Source organism: Pecten maximus, chromosome 3, assembly GCF_902652985.1.
Source record: "Pecten maximus chromosome 3, xPecMax1.1, whole genome shotgun sequence".
In the NCBI taxonomy this organism is placed as follows: domain Eukaryota; kingdom Metazoa; phylum Mollusca; class Bivalvia; order Pectinida; family Pectinidae; genus Pecten; species Pecten maximus.
Genome location: NC_047017.1, coordinates 21,733,647 through 21,750,737, shown reverse-complemented (window position 1 = coordinate 21,750,737; position 17,091 = coordinate 21,733,647). Strand labels below are relative to the sequence as shown.

At 39.1% G+C, this 17,091-nt stretch overlaps 1 long non-coding RNA gene across 1 annotated transcript in view; it reads left to right on the top strand.

Moving 5' to 3' along the window:
* The window catches only part of LOC117323559, a 34,834-nt gene extending 19,138 nt beyond the window's left edge, over nt 1–15,696 (top strand). The window contains exons 3-4 of the long non-coding RNA XR_004531765.1: nt 12,583–14,811; nt 14,888–15,696. This is a non-coding gene — a long non-coding RNA (uncharacterized LOC117323559). The remainder of the gene's footprint in view (nt 1–12,582; nt 14,812–14,887) is intronic.
* The last annotated feature ends 1,395 nt before the right edge of the window (nt 15,697–17,091 follow it).

The following is a 17,091-nucleotide window of genomic DNA, read 5'->3' as shown; positions in this document are numbered from 1 at the left end:
TTGCCTTGATATCATGATTAAACATGTAATGGATTATGAAAGGGCCACACCCAGTAAAGGTCCTGGTGACAAGATCAGAAACTCTAGAATATTGTTTTGATTTGCACACTTGAGACATCAACATTATCTTTCTTTGTACAACTAGTCTTGTAATCATTCCGAGGTTCCTTGATCTCTCATGAACATATAGATTTATGCATGCTATAAATGTATAACACGCATAGATAATCTCTTATATATAGGTCCGGGCATGCTTTAAATGTTTAACAAATAATCTCCTTTAGCCATCCCTCTGTAGGCCAGCTTTCATCTAATGAGTTCTGAAGGTGTTCTCCCAGGTAAAAATAACATCTTAATTAAGTTATAAGAACTTGGTGAAGTGGACTTCTGTTTCGCGTTATGTATATACTGTTCTTTTAATTGTAATCTCTTACCAACATCTTAGAAGTACAGCCGTGTCTGTACAAAAAGCTTTCAAAATCATAAGAGTCATTTAGATGTTCTGATATGCTTTAAAGCCTGTTTCAAGATGAAATTATTGAAATCTAATTTCTGATGTCTGAAGGATGGCCATTTTACAAGGCCCTTAAGTTAAAATGCATATCTAAGCTTTAAGAAAGTTATGTTGTAGCAATTATCTATTTATGTAATTATTCTGTAATTGGACATTCTGAATCTGTGTGTCATAAGTCAAAAATGTTTAAAGTGAAATATTTTTAGGATGTACATTCAATGGGAAAATGTTTTGAAGAATAGCTGCATCCATCACAAAACTTATGATGTGCAGTTAAACTACAAGATTGATGTCTATGTGACCATTGCTTCCAGAAAATTCATCAAAGATCAAATAATTGAAATATTTTCACTGTAATTTTTGAACAGCTAAAGAGAAACTTCAAGTACATGTATAATTGAATCAGTCACAGTCCAATGTCATAAGATCATGGTGATAAAATTTCTAGTTACGTCAGAGGACAAATAGAATTTTAAGCAAAATCTTGTCTTAGCAGTAAATTTTACAATACTGAAGATATTTTGATGAAACTTCAATTATACCTGTATCACCTTGCAAAATGTATGCAGTGCACTGTGAAATAAGGTCATGTGACCTTCAGGTCATAAGTGAAATAGTGCAAAGTAAAAATGCTTACTGGTTATAAAAGGGAAACATGTGTTTCTGTACAAAATATCTGGTTAGTCAATCAGTTAGTTATATAATTATTAATTAGTTAATTACTAACGATCCTGTCAGTACCTTTGATTCCTTGAATCCTAGATTACCAGGTGATCAAGTCCGAACCAGCCCCTTGTAATAGATCAGACCCCTGTCAGATTCATCAACTTAATTTAAAGAAATTCCTTAACTTAAAATGTTCCATGTTGGATTTAAGGGATAAAACCTGAGTTAAGGTTTATCTTTCTTACTTCCAATAAAGCTTTCTGGGAAAATTTGAAGTTAAGGAATTTTGATAAAACATGGGCTTGGTCCTTATTTCTTTTCTGTATTCATTTATAATATTGATATGTTCACCACATGGACATGGAATATGTATACACCTGCAATGGTGCCTGCAGCCTTTTTAGCATGATGCCTGGTTGCTAAGGTGTGATGGTGTATTGGCATGGTACTGTGCCAGTGTTTAAATAGCTCCACTTCATTGCTAATGAGAACATCCATCGGCCTGTGTGTACCTGAACAGCACTCAATACATGTTACCAGTTAAGTTAATTATTAACTAAGCAAAGTTCAGTAAAGTTTTATTTATTGCACTTGTATACTAATTACAGAAAATTTGTTTTCCCTTTTGTTTTTCTTCGACATTTCAAATATAAAAAGCCTTTTCTCAGTAAGCATAGGTTTTTGCAATGTCATATTGTCAGGGAAATGTGTCAGCTGTAGTATAGACATATTTCCCTAGTGTTGTGTGTGAAAATGAGATATGTACCATCTTCTATGGACCCTACAGCATTACATATTTACCAGGGGAGCTGTTATGTGGTTTTTTAGCCCACCATCATCAGATGGTGGGCTATTCAAATCGCCCTGCGTCCGTGGTCCGTCGTCCGTCCCTCCGTCCGTCCGTCCGTCCCTCCGTCCGTCCGTCCGTCCGTCCGTCCGTAAACAATTCTTGTTATCGCTATTTCTCAGAAAGTACTGAAGGGATCTTTCTCAAATTTCATATGTAAGTTCCCCTTGGTGCCTAGTTATGCATATTGCATTTTGAGACCAATCGGAAAACAACATGGCCGACAGGCAGCCATCTTGGATTTTGACAATTGAAGTTTGTTATCGCTATTTCTCAGAATGCACTGACGAGATCTTTCTCAAATTTCATATGGAGGTTCCCCTTGGTGCCTAGTTATGCATAAAGCATTTTGAGACCTATCGGAAAACAACATGGCCGACAGGCAGCCATCTTGGATTTTGACAATTGAAGTTTGTTATCGTTATTTCTCAGAAAGTATTTAAGGGATCTTTCTCAAATTTCATATGTAGGTTCCCCTTGGTGCCAAGTTATGCATATTGGATTTTGAGACCAATCAGAAAAGAACATGGCCGACAGGCAGCCATCTTGGATTTTGACAATTGAAGTTTGTTATCGCTATTTCTCAGAATGCACTGACGAGATCTTTCTCAAATTTCATATGTAGGTTCCCCTTGGTGCCTAGTTATGCATAAAGCATTTTGAGACCTATTGGAAAACAACATGGCCGACAGGCAGCCATCTTGGATTTTGACAATTGAAGTTTGTTATCGCTATTTCTCAGAATGTACTGAAGAGATCTTTCTCAAATTTCATATGTAGGTTCCCCTTTGTGCCTAGTTATGCATAAAACAATTTGAGACCTATCGGAAAACAACATGGCCGACAGGCAGCCATCTTGGATTTTGACAATTGAAGTTTGTTATCGCTATTTCTCAGAAAGTAATGAAGGGATCTTTCTCAAATTTCATATGTAGGTTCCTCTCGGTGCCTAGTTATGCATATTGCATTTTGAGACCAATCGGAAAACAACATGGCCGACAGGCAGCAATCTTGGATTTTTACAATTGAAGTTGGTTATCGCTATTTTTCAGAAAGTACTGAAGGGATCGTTCTCAAACTTTTTTGTAAGTTCCCCTTGGTCTGTAGTTCTGCATATTGCATCTTGGGACCAATAGGAAAACAACATGGCCAAAAGCCAGCCATCTTGGATTTTGACAATTGAATTTTGTTATCGCTATTTCTCAGAAAGTACTGAAGGGATCTTTCTGAAATTTCATTTGTAGGTTGCCCTCTGTGCCTAGTTATGCATATTGGATTTTGAGACCAGTCAGAAAACAAACTGGCCGACAGGCAGCCATCTTGTATTTTGACAATTGAAGTTTGTTATTGCTATTTTACAGAAGGTACTGAAGGGATCTTTCTCAAATTTCATATGTAGGTTCCTCTCGGTGCCTAGTTATGCATATTGCATTTTGAGACCAATCGGAAAACAACATGGCCGACAGGCAGCAATCTTGGATTTTTAGCCCACCATCATCAGATGGTGGGCTATTCAAATCGCCCTGCGTCCGTGGTCCGTCGTCCGTCCGTCCGTCCGTCCCTCCCTCCGTCCGTCCGTCCGTCCGTCCGTCCGTCCGTCCGTCCGTCCGTAAACAATTCTTGTTATCGCTAATCCTCAGAAAGGACTGAAGGGATCTTTCTCAAATTTCATATGTAGGTTCCCCTTGGTGCCTAGTTATGCATATTGCATTTTGGGACCGATCGGAAAACAAAATGGCCGACAGGCAGCCATCTTGGATTTTGACCATTGAAGTTTGTTATCGCTATTTCTGAGAAAGAGCTGAAGGGATCTTTCTCAAATTTCATATGTTGGTTTCCCTTGGTGCCTAGTTATGCATATTGCGTTTTGGGACCGATCGGAAAACAACATGGCCGACAGGCAGCCATCTTGGATTTTGACAATTGAAGTTTGTTATCGCTATTTCTAAGAAAGTACTGAAGGGATCTTTCTCAAATTTGATATGAGGGTTTCCCTTGGTGCCTAGTTATGCATATTGCATTTTGGGACCGATCGGAAAACAACATGGCCGACGGGCAGCCATCTTGGATTTTGACCATTGAAGTTTGTTATCGCTATTTCTGAGAAAGTACTGAAGGGATCTTTCTCAAATTTCATATGTAGGTTTCCCTTGGTGCCTAGTTATGCATATTGCATTTTGGGACCGATCGGAAAACAACATGGCCGACAGGCAGCCATCTTGGATTTTGACCATTGAAGTTTGTTATCGCTATTTCTAAGAAAGTACTGAAGGGATCTTTCTCAAATTTCATATGTAGGTTCCCCTTGGTGCCTAGTTATGCATATTGCATTTGGAGACCAATCGGAAAACAACATGGCCGACAGGCAGCCATCTTGGATTTTGACAATTGAAGATTGTTATCGCTATTTCTCAAAAAGCACAGAAGGGATCTTTCTCAAATTTCATATGTAGGTTCCCCTTAGTGCCTAGTTATGCATATTGCATTTTGAGACCGATCTGAAAACAACATGGCCGACAGGCAGCCATCTTGGATTTTGACAATTGAAGTTTGTTATCGCTATTTCTGTGAAAGTACTAAAGGGATCTTTTTCATATTTGTTATGTAGGTTCCCCTTGGTGCTTAGTTATGCATATAGCATTTTGAGAACAATCGGAAAACAACATGGCCGACAGGCAGCCATCTTGGATTTTGACCATTAAAGTTTGTTATTGCCATTTCTGAGAAAGTACTGAAGGGATCTTCCTCAAATTTCATATGTAGGTTCCCCTTGGTGCCTAGTAATGCATATCGCATTTTGGGACTGATCGGAAAACAACATGGCCGACAGGCAGCCATCTTGGATTTTGACCATAGAAGTTTGTTATCGCTATTTCTGAGAAAGTTCTGATTGGATCTTTCTCCAATTTCATATGTAGGTTCCCCTTGGTGCCTTGTTATGCATATTGCATTTTGAGACCAATCAGAAAACAACATGGCCGACAGGCAGCCATCTTGGATTTCGAAAATTGAAACTGGTTATCACTATTACTAAGAAACTAATGAAGGGATCTTCCTGAAATTTCATATGTAGGTTCCCCCAGGTGCCTAGTTATGCATATTGCATTTTGAGACCAATCGGAAAACAACATGGCCGACAAGCAGCCATCTTGGATTTTGACAATTGAAGTTTGTTATCACTATTTCTCAGAAAGCACTGAAGGAATCTTTCTCAAATTCCATATATATAGGTTCCCCTTGGTGCCTAAATCTTAAATTTTATATATAGGTTTCCCTTGTTTGAAAAGTACTAGAGGTTTCTTCTGAGTTTACACAGATTAGTAAGACTTAGAAGAAGAGAAAAGTAGAGAAAAGATCAATCTGACATGGAACCTATAAAGAACATTCAATGGTGGGCGCCAAGATCCCTCTGGGATCTCTTGTTACAATTGAAGTTGGTTATCGCTATTTTTCAGAAAGTACTGAAGGGATCGTTCTCAAACTTTTTTGTAAGTTCCCCTTGGTCTGTAGTTCTGCATATTGCATCTTGGGACCAATAGGAAAACAACATGGCCAAAAGCCAGCCATCTTGGATTTTGACAATTGAATTTTGTTATCGCTATTTCTCAGAAAGTACTGAAGGGATCTTTCTGAAATTTCATTTGTAGGTTGCCCTCTGTGCCTAGTTATGCATATTGGATTTTGAGACCAGTCAGAAAACAAACTGGCCGACAGGCAGCCATCTTGTATTTTGACAATTGAAGTTTGTTATTGCTATTTTACAGAAGGTACTGAAGGGATCTTTCTCAAATTTCATATGTAGGTTCCCCTTGGTCCTGGTGTTGCATTTTGGGACCAATCCGAAAACAACATGGCCGACAGACAGCCATTATTGCTAAATCTTAAATTTTATATATAGGTTCCCCTTGTTTGAAAAGTACTAGAGGGCTGTTTCTGAATTTACACAGATTAGTAACACTTAGAGGAAGGGAAAAGTAGAGAAAAGATCAATCTGACATGGAACCTATAAAGATCATTCAATGGTGGGCGCCAAGATCCCTCTGGGATCTCTTGTTCTATGTTCTTTCATCTCCCTCAGTGGCAAGGTATAGCAATTACATGTAAACAAGAAACAGTCCACCTTCATAGAACGGGCCAGTTTGATAAATGTCACCAGGTCTGAACTACCTGTAGCCAGAGAGGATATTCACAGACCTTGGAGTAGAGATCAGGACACCTGTCCAGCTGGTGTTGTATATATAGAAAACTTATCCAGTACATTCCCTCTGGCATAATCTCACTTTAATTGATAGATAACTCCATGTTTCCATTGAGTCCAAATATATATATATATGGTGAATTAAGGTTTATAGTATATGTACTAGGTAAAGCTTGTGTGGATTTTCTATAGATACCTGGTATAAGGTTAGGTTCGGTGATGTCTCAGTTACACATCCAGTATGTGGTGTGGACCAAGGACTATAGCTAAGCTGATAACAGTAGCCTTTCAAAGGAAACTATTATTCTTTCCTCCCTTGTCAGTTACCGCATAACTCCAGGTAACCAAATATTTGACAAATGCTTACACAAAGGTTTCTTAAACTTAATCTAAACTCAAAACGGAGTAAATCATTTTGCGTGGTACAGACAGATGAACACCATACATCAGAATACTATATAGTCTTAATCACGTGTAAAATATTCTGAGCCTCACCCTTTTAACCTGTGAACATTAAGATACCATGTATTTGTCCCTGTAGTAGATAGCATGACAGATTAACCTTTAAAGAGAGGGTTGTCCATCCTATTAACAGGACATGCTGTCAGTTATGCTAGGTCCTCGGCTTCCGGATGTCATTTCAGGGCTTAGTGGTATGTGTCTCCATCTTTTCCACCATCTATCCCATCCCTGCTATGTAGCCGAACTTGATCATAGCTCCTTTTCTGGGACGCTGATACCCCATTTGTCCCTCCAGGGGTATACTAATTATTTTTTTCCAATGCAGGAATAAAATGTATTGTTAGCCAGTCTACAATACATTATAATCCTGCATTGGAAAAAAATAATAAGTATACCTCCTAAGGTTTCGAAAATAATTGTCCAGCTTAATTCTTATGCTTGATTATCTCCCCAAGTTTGAAACTTAGGATCAGACATGATATAGACACCAATATCAAAAAGCTCAACTTTATTTATGATTTTAATATTCTAGAGAAAGGCGCCAGTCTACTAGGGGTTAAGCTGTTTTTTCCCACACAGGGTTGTAAATAGGTATATGGTTTTACTGTATGGTCACCACTACTCAGCTGACGGAGCACGCTTCTTTGGTACAGTTGGTAGAGCCTTGGAATACCATGTGGGACAGGGCTGATTCCTGTCTTCATGGAACACCATGTGGGACAGGGCTGATTCCTGTCTTCATGGAACACCATGTGGGACAGGGCTGATTCCTGTCTTCGTGGAATACCATGTGGGACAGGGCTGATTCCTGTCTTCATGGAATACCATGTGGGACAGGGCTGATTCCTGTCTTCATGGAATACCATGTGGAACAGGGCTGATTCCTGTCTTCATGGGCACTAGGCAGGAATATGTTCCTTCAGAGGTCTCTGATATCCCCATCACTTTAAAGGGTCCGATAGCTATCCAACTTAGTGTCCTATTATGGTGTCCATTCAATTGATCTGTCACAGGTTATGTTTGAACAAACTTTATAAGATCAGATCAGGCCAATGTTACAATGTTAATGAAACTGTGAAGATGTGCTTAGTGTTGATAGGTCTAGTATTTGACCAGATGGTCTCTTGTGATGATGTCAGAGGGGTCAGTCTATGACCAAGTTACATGTATATGTACCTTTCCATTTCACCTGGTCCATCATTTTACCTGGTCCGTGTTATTTACTGCCATTTCTCTGTAGTCATGCTGGGTCGGTACCTCATCCCTATCTCACAGGTAAGTAGACCAGGCTGATGATAGGGCTACTCATTTGTTGTTTAAAAAATAATAGGTAAAACTGTAAACAAATCTCTAATCTCTGTGTACAGGTGTATGGTCAAGGTGTACACACCTGTAATCAATCTTACCTGTGAAATAGAACTATCGATGGCTGATTATGACTCATTACTCTTTGTAAGACTGCTCCTGACTGGGAGGGATAGGTCTCTATTCAGAGCCAGATTTATATTAATTCTGCCATTGCGCCATTTTAAATAGGGCTTTTGTAATTTCCATTTCATCCGTTGGAAGCTTCCGCTATTAATGTCAGTCTAGTCAGCTTCAAATGAATGTACCATAAATAAAATATCCGTTTGAATGGATTCAAAAAATTGTTCTTAATGATTTCTTTCAGCAGGAAATGACATAAAAATGAATGGAAACCTCGGGTTATATAATCAAAAGAATTCATTTATAGTTGTAGCATGTATGGTCTACTCCTTTTTTAAATTTTGATGTTATACAGACTAAAATTCATAACCCATCACAGGGGTGAGAAAATACGACAGAATCCCGGTCACAGATAAAAACACGATTGCCATCTGATCCTGAGATTTGAACCTCATTATTTTGGTTACCATGGCATAAAATCCATTGAGGACCGAATAGTGTTGATTTTGTTGTAGTTAATTCAATACAGAAATGTTTTATGTGTGCTGGGACAGTAGAGGTGTTACTGGACTTGGTGTGTGACAGTTTGTGTAGCAGATGTTTGATAGGATAGCCTTTGACAGTTACTGACAAACTACGCTGTCCTGGCAGTCTTCCTCTGTTCTTGTTAGCTGCCGAGGTACACTCTCTCTCTTGGCACACTTCCTCTACACTGTTATCATCTAACAAACTTCAGGGACAGCAAGCCTGTAACAATAATCAACATCAGACAAGACAAGAACTTTCTCTCTACAACAATAACAGTTTCACCAGTGATACTGCAATTAAACGATCATTGAGGAGAATTACAGCAATATTTTATTGGTATTTTTGAAGAACATTGATAATTGATTGACAAGACGGTATATTGGTGTAAGTTTCTCCCTCGCTGTGGTGATGAGACAGATGTTGATCACGAATGCGAGGCAGGAACACATAGGGAGTCCATGCTCAGGATAGAAGGAAGATTTCGGTAGTACTTGATGTCGGTAGATTACAGAAGATGTGACATTAATTCTCTCTGTATAATGTTTACAAGGTAGGGTTGGTGTTCGTGTTACAACTCCTAGTATGACCATAGCCTCTGTACAGCAAGGTCAGTGCCCAGATACATCTGTAGGGAACACTTTAAATTATGTGTCAAATTAGGGAAAGTTAGTGACAAGATAATGCAGGAGGGTAACACTATACATTGTGTTTCAATATAGACACAGGTTAGTGACCAGATATTTAAGTAGATCATAGCTATACACTCTATCAAAAGAAAAGTTGGTGACCAGATAGTTCAGGAGGGTAACACTATATATACACTGCATATCAATAGAGATACAGGTTTGTGACCAGATATTTCAGTAGGGTCAAACTATAATCCACTGTACCAAGTCAAGAGACATTATAATTAAGCCAGTGACCAGATATTTCAATGCAGTAAACTGTGTGTCAAATTAGTGACCAGATATTTCAGTATGGTAACACTATAATGTATAAAGTGTATGAATGCGGTGACAAGAAAGTGACCAGGTATTTCAACAGGGTAACACTATGTATCATTTCACTACAGTAACAAGTGTTCTAAAGCCGTGGATATAGATTTCAATGTCCAAACGATACATCATAGCTAAATATAGACTTGACATGATCAGGTGGGAGAATGTACAATAATTTGTACTGTATAACCTAAAGTGTTTACTTCCTATGGTGTGGTTTAAACACTATTGATAAAGTCATAAAGATTACATTATACTCTTGTTGCAATGTGTGGTGCTTTCCTTAGAATTCATTGTATATGTATAATGATTTTTATTCCTACCACAGAGAAATATCCATTAAAATTCATACCTGTTGACAGGTACGTATGAGTATGTGACAAGTTTGTAGTGCACTCTCACTATCTCAATACAGAATTATTCTACTCATGATAATAATTCAGCATAATTACTCACTCGGCTGCCTGTGTTACAGATAGGTAACAATAATGGGTAAACGTCCTTGTGGAGGTCAAACATCCATCAATTCTAGTACAACTTTCCCTGTGAAATGTGGTATATATAGCCATATTTGGGCAAGCTTTTGATATGTAGATAAGGAAAAAGATATAGAGGATATCTAACAGTGTCTTCATTTATATCAAATATATTTCATGAGTGGGCTAACATTTTGATATTTTTCACGAGTCTGCAGCAGTGAAAATTATCAAAATATTAGCCACACAAGTGAAAAGTGTTTGGTATTATTGAAGATACTGTTAGAGAATCTGTTTATTACATTTGATAAAAAAATCTACTGGATCTGCTTTTAATTTTCCCCAATGTCATTTGTAAGCAGTGTTTTGATAGGTCAAATCAGAAAAAGAAAATATCACTTTTATAGAATGAATAATTTTCGATATTTCACTGGTAAAAATGTAATAAATAGATCTTAACATCTTTTGAACAAGTTTAGAAATAAAAATATGAAAATAATTATTGAGTATCAAAATAATTAGTTATCCGTTTGTTTTATTGTCAATTACAAACACGGCTAACAATATGAAAAAGTAAGCATTGAATATTATGATATTGAGTGTATTCTTTCATTTTATTGTCAAATTACAGACAGGGCTATCTATGATAGAGATTTGTACACACTTAGCTGCTCAGATTAGAGGTTACGTATAGTAAAACCACTTGTTTTAAATGGCTTGTGCGGCCAACGACCTTCCTGACTATTACATTAGTCATGACTGGGGACATAGAACTTGATACTGTTTATAATGAGCATCAGGTACTTAGCTTGTGTAGTGTGATAAAAATAAAGTATGGAGTGATTATGTCTGTGTCTCAGTGGATGTGTGTGTATAATGCACTATACAATTGGTTCAACCACAAAAGAATGTTTTTCCCCTAAATGTCACCTGGGTTGGTCTACCCCCTACCTACTCCTACCACTAACCCCTACCTACCCCTACCACTAACCTACCTACCCTACCTACCCCCTACCTACCCCTACCTCCCCCCTACATACCCCCTACCTACCCCTACCTCCCCCCTACTCCCCTTACTACCCCCAACACCCCAACCTCCCTAACTACCCCTACTACTACCTCCCCTACCTACTCCACACCTACCCTACCCCACCCAACCTCCCCTACTACTCTACCTATCCCCCAACCTACCCAACTTCCCTCCCTCCCCAACCTACCCCCACCTACCCACCTCCCCTCCCCCCTACCCCCCTACCTCCCCTACCTACCCCTACCTACCCCCAACCTACCCCTACCTACCCCCCCTATCTACCCCTACCTACCCCTACCCCTACCTACCCCCTACCTCCCCCTTCCTCCCCTACCTACCCCAAACCTCCCCTACCTCTCCCCTACCTCCCCCCTACCTCCCCTACCTCCCCCATACCTCCCCCTACCTCTCCCCTACCTCCCCTACCTCCCCCATACCTCCCCCTACCTCTCCCATACCTACCCCTACCTCTCCCCTACCTCCCCTACCTCCCCCATACCTCCCCCTATCTACCCCTATTCCCCCTACCTCCCCTACCTTCTTCACTAGATGCACATGTAATTCCCACCTCTACCTTTGATGCACACCTAATCTCCGACCAACAACCCTTGATGCACACCTATTCCTCCAATGCCTAGCCTTGATGCACACCTAATCTCCACTTGATGCATGCCTTATCTTCCAACCCAACCCCTTGATGCACACCTGATTTCCACGCACTACCCTTGATGCACATATAATCCCCATCCCGTACACTTAATGCACACCTGATCTCCAACCCCTAACCTCAATGCACACCTGATCTCCAACCCCTCACCTTAATGCACATCTGATCTCCAACCCCTCACCTTAATGTACACCTGATCTCCAACCCCTCACCTTAATGTACACCTGATCTCCAACCCCTCACCTTAATGTACACCTGATCTCCAACCCCTAACCTTAATGCACACCTGATCTCCAACCCCTCACCTTAATGTACACCTGATCTCCAACCCCTCACCTTAATGTACACCTGATCTCCAACCCCTCACCTTAATGCACACCTGATCTCCAACCCCTAACCTTAATGCACACCTGATCTCCAACCCCTCACCTTAATGTACACCTGATCTCCAACCCCTCACCTTAATGCACACCTGATCTCCAACCCCTCACCTTAATGCAAACCTGATCTCCAACCCCTCACCTTAATGCACACCTGATCCCCACTCACTACCTTTTGATGCACACGTAATCCCCAGCCCCCTACCGTTGATGCACACATAATCTCCAACACTTACCCTTGATGTACACCTTATCCCCACCCCCTACCCTTCATGCACATGTAATATCCCCCACCCCCTACCTATAGTATGAGATTCCATGGGTGTTCTGCTGTACACTGGTGTCTGTTTCCTCAGCCTCTATTAATCCTGTATTTCATGTGTTTCAGAGAGAAGAACTCTAACCAGTAACGACGGACCAGAACATAGACTTACGTGTTCGAGGTAAAAAGGACCATCAAGGAAGACTGTCGAGGAATAGCATCTACGTCAGTGGTCCGGAGAATGTTAGATCTGTGATACACATAAACTATTTATATACCTCTCCATCTTGATTGAACAAGATAAAAAATATCTAGAAAATGTGAAACATGCAGCGTTTATTTTCAACTGTTTCTATCAACTGCACGAGAGCGTGTAAACAGGTTTCACTGGATATAAAGCAGCTGACTTGGGGCGATAATGATGGAAGGCTGTATGTTATGATGATTCATGTGAATTTTGGATCTTGTTGCATGGATTAGATATATGTAACCAGTATAATTAATGCCTGATTATTTTGAATTAAAGTTATGTTACATGGTACAGTTATTTTTGCCTTCAAATAAATTTCTTAAAGTGTTGGTAATAACAAGGGAAGCAAGTGTATTGTATAATTGTTAATCAGTTTATCAAATCTGTAAAACTTGCAACCTTAATGAAATAGTTCCTGTACAAGGACACCTGTTGTGGAGATGAGTAGATCTTCAGTTTCTTTTTTTACCAAATTTTAAGTGTGAATTGCTGTATGCCATGATAAGATATCTTTTGATCAGTTTTAGAAAGTTATCTCAACAGTTGTAAATTGCGTGTGAAAGCATCATGCCATCTGTTTGTGTGTGATAGTGTAAGTGAGTTGTATGATGGAGCATGTTGTAATGAATAGTAAATACTTGTGTGGAAGACAGATGTTCACAGGATGGTGTCATCTTCAGGATTCCATCACACTTCAGAGTTCACATGACCTTCAGGGCCTGTCATTTATAGGCCCATGAATGACAATTTAGACATTTATCAGTGATAATCCGATGATCAGGAAAGACATTATTTCATTAGTTTGATATCGGGTCTGAAGACATCATGAGGCCCGCACACATCTATACATCATGAGGCCCGCACACATCCATACATCATGAGGCCCGCACACATCCATACATTACAATGTCTACAGACATCCATACATTACAATGTCTACAGACATCCATACATCATGAGGCCCGCAGACATCCATACATTACAATGTCTACAGACATCCATACATTACAATGTCTACAGACATCCATACATCTGGAGGCCAGCAGACATCCATACATCTGGAGGCGCACAGACATTCATCCATCATGAGGCTCGAAGACATCCATACATCTGGAGGCGCACAGACATTCATCCATCATGAGGCTCGAAGACATCCATACATCTGGAGGCGCACAGAATTCATCCATCATGAGGCTGGAAGACATCCATACATCTAGAGGTCTGCAGAAATCCATACATTGCAATGTCTACAGATACCCATACATCATGCATTCTCTGACCATATTAGCTGTCAAGCTATTGCTTTACCATCCTCTGCGTAATCCTGTGATGTTTTCAGGATCATATGTACATTTCAATGTGTGTGCACCTCATTGTGGTACACTGACAAAATGAAATAAAGGAAAGTAACCCCGATAGATGAGAATCCTTATCATGAAGCCTACACACATCCATACATTATGAGGTCTGCATAATTGACAAAATCCAAGATGGTCGCCTCTCTGCCATGTTGTTTTCCGTTCGGTCACAATATGCACAACAAGGGACCAAGGGGAACTTACATATTAAATTTGAGAAAGATCCCTTAAATATTTTCTGAGAAATAGTGATAACAAGATTTCCTTTCGCTTTAAGTTCTGCCATTTCTTTACCAGTAATCCTTCAAGTTTGTTAAGTTTACATTGGTCAATTGCTGGTCTTTGACCTCCTGATGAACATTTTGATGTTCTTTTTCCCGTAACTGAATTAATTATTAGTTTGTTGGTGCTGTATAGTTTCCGTGCAATCAATCCTATGGCATTCGAGGGCTAGCTGACTGATTAACAATCACATCCAGTTCTGCATCTGCTTCTGCATCTGCAACAGACGAGTTTTTGAGACCTTTTACAACTTTCTTCATGGCCCAAACTTGCGCCCGGAGGCTTTCTATTTCTTCCTCAAGTCTATACATCTGCACACATCCATACATTATGAGGTCTGCACACATCCATACATTATGAGGTCTACACACATCAATACATTATGAGGTCTGCACACATCCGTACATTATGAGGTCTGCACACATCCATACATTATGAGGTCTGCACACATCCATACATTATGAGGTCTAGACAACCATACATTATGAAGTCTGCACACATCCATACATTGTGACATCTACACACATCCATACCTTATGAGGTCTGCACACATCCATACATTATGAGGTCTACACACATCCATACACTATGAGGTCTACACACATCCATACATTATGAGGTCTACACACATCCATACATTATGAGGTCTGCACACATCCATACATTATGAGGTCTGCACACATCCATACATTATGAGGTCTACACACATCCATAAAAGTATTCTGAGGTCTAGACATCCATACATTATGAAGTTTGGAGACGTATTCATTAGAAGTTCTATAGACAATGACATACATATATTTGCCTCTCTAGGCCTATAGATACAATTGATTCCTTCATTGTCAACATATTTGACATCTTTGTTGTCTACAGATATGTGTACATCTTGTTTGTCTTCTCCACATGTCAAATTAATTATGAAATAAACATCTACAGGTTCTATATTGTTTCCAGACTGCCATCCATTTTGATGCCTCTGTTATCTACAGACATCCTTCTCAAGGTGTGTTTTTCTTCATACATAAAAAACATCACAGCAAATGCACAAAAACCTGGATAATGATAGAATCTGAAAGACACATTGTTTTTTTAGGGAGAGGCCGACAGTTGTCTGAGATATAAATGCATGTGTCTGTTTGATAGGACACAGTTTGTGAGTAGGAGCCTGCTATGTGTGTTATGGTTTTTGACAGCCTGTAGGTAATATCAGTCCCATTTTAATACCTCACATACATAACACTGATATGCATGATCGGAGATAATTTGAAGAGTAATGTACCCTATGTTGTGTAGAACATGCTGTGTTCATTATGTAATGCTGAGTGGAATGAAAATAAAAAGTAAATATCATTTCTTCTTTCCTACTTTTTTGACAGTTCACATATTTTCACGATAATGATGGACAGAACTTGTTAGCAGCACAGATTCCACATGTAGCTTCTGTGCCATGTATAAATATATACATGTGAATCTGCTATTTTGATATAAACTGATGTTGTGTGTAAGTTGAGAGATTCTGATGTTGTGTGTAAGGTTGAGAGAATCTGATGTTGTGTGTAAGGGTAAGAGATTCTGATATTGCATCTAAAGTTAAGAGATTCTGATGTTTTGTGTAAGGGTGAGAGATTCTGATGTTGTTTGTAAGGTTGAGAGATTATGATGTGTGTAAGGGTGAGAGATTATGATGTTATGTATAAGGATGAGAAATTATGATGCTGTGTGTAAGGTTGAGAGATTCTAATGCTGTGGGTTAGAGTAAGAAATTCTGATATGTGTAAGACAAGGGATTCTGATGTTGTGTGTAAAGTGAGAGATTCTGATGTTACATATAATGTTGAGAGATTCTGATGCTGTGTGTTAGAGTAAGAGATTCTGATGGGTGTAAGATGACAGATTCTGATGTGTGTAAGGGTGAGAGATTTTGATGTTGTGTGTATAAAGTGAGTGATTCTGATGTTACATATAAGGGTAAGGGATTCTGATGTATGTAAAGGTGAGAGATTCTGATGTTGTGTGTAGAGTGAGAGATTCTGATTATGTGTGTAAAGTGAGAGATTCTGATGTTGTATATAAAGGTGACAAATTCTGATTGTGTGTGTAAAGTGAGATACTCCCATTGTGTGTATATGGGTGACAAATTCTGATGTTGTGTGAAGGAGATTTTCAGAGCTATTAAATGTATATACTTGTATCTCCAAATAAGAGTTGTTGCTTATGCATGTTCATATATAATGTGCAAAGAGGAGTGTTACTAGCCTTCATACATCAGCAAGGAAACAAGTAAATTGTATTACATCAGTGTTTTATGTATTTTAATGTTTATGTGTACAAGTAAATTTACATAAATTTAATGTTACATGGTCATAGTAGGTACACAGGTGCTCAGCTGGATCTGTGTTCCCAACAAGCTTAAAACACAATTTCTAATCTGTGTAGCTAAATCTCAATCTCAGCTTGGTGTTGCCTTTAAGTTCAATTTCCAGCCAATATTGTCTTTAGAGAATTTTGTTTGTTTTAACTTGAAACATATTTCTGATTTGTGTAAACTTTAAACTCATTTTCTAAGTCGTGTTAATTTTCATACAAGTCCAGTACCAAACTCTAAGGTGTGTTAGCTTGATACTCATCTTATTTGTGTTTGTTTTTCGAACTAAATCTGTAACTTGTGTTGACTTGAAACTCAATTTGTAATGTGCATTAACTTGAAACTTATATCAAACGGGTGTTGAATTGAAACCCAATCAC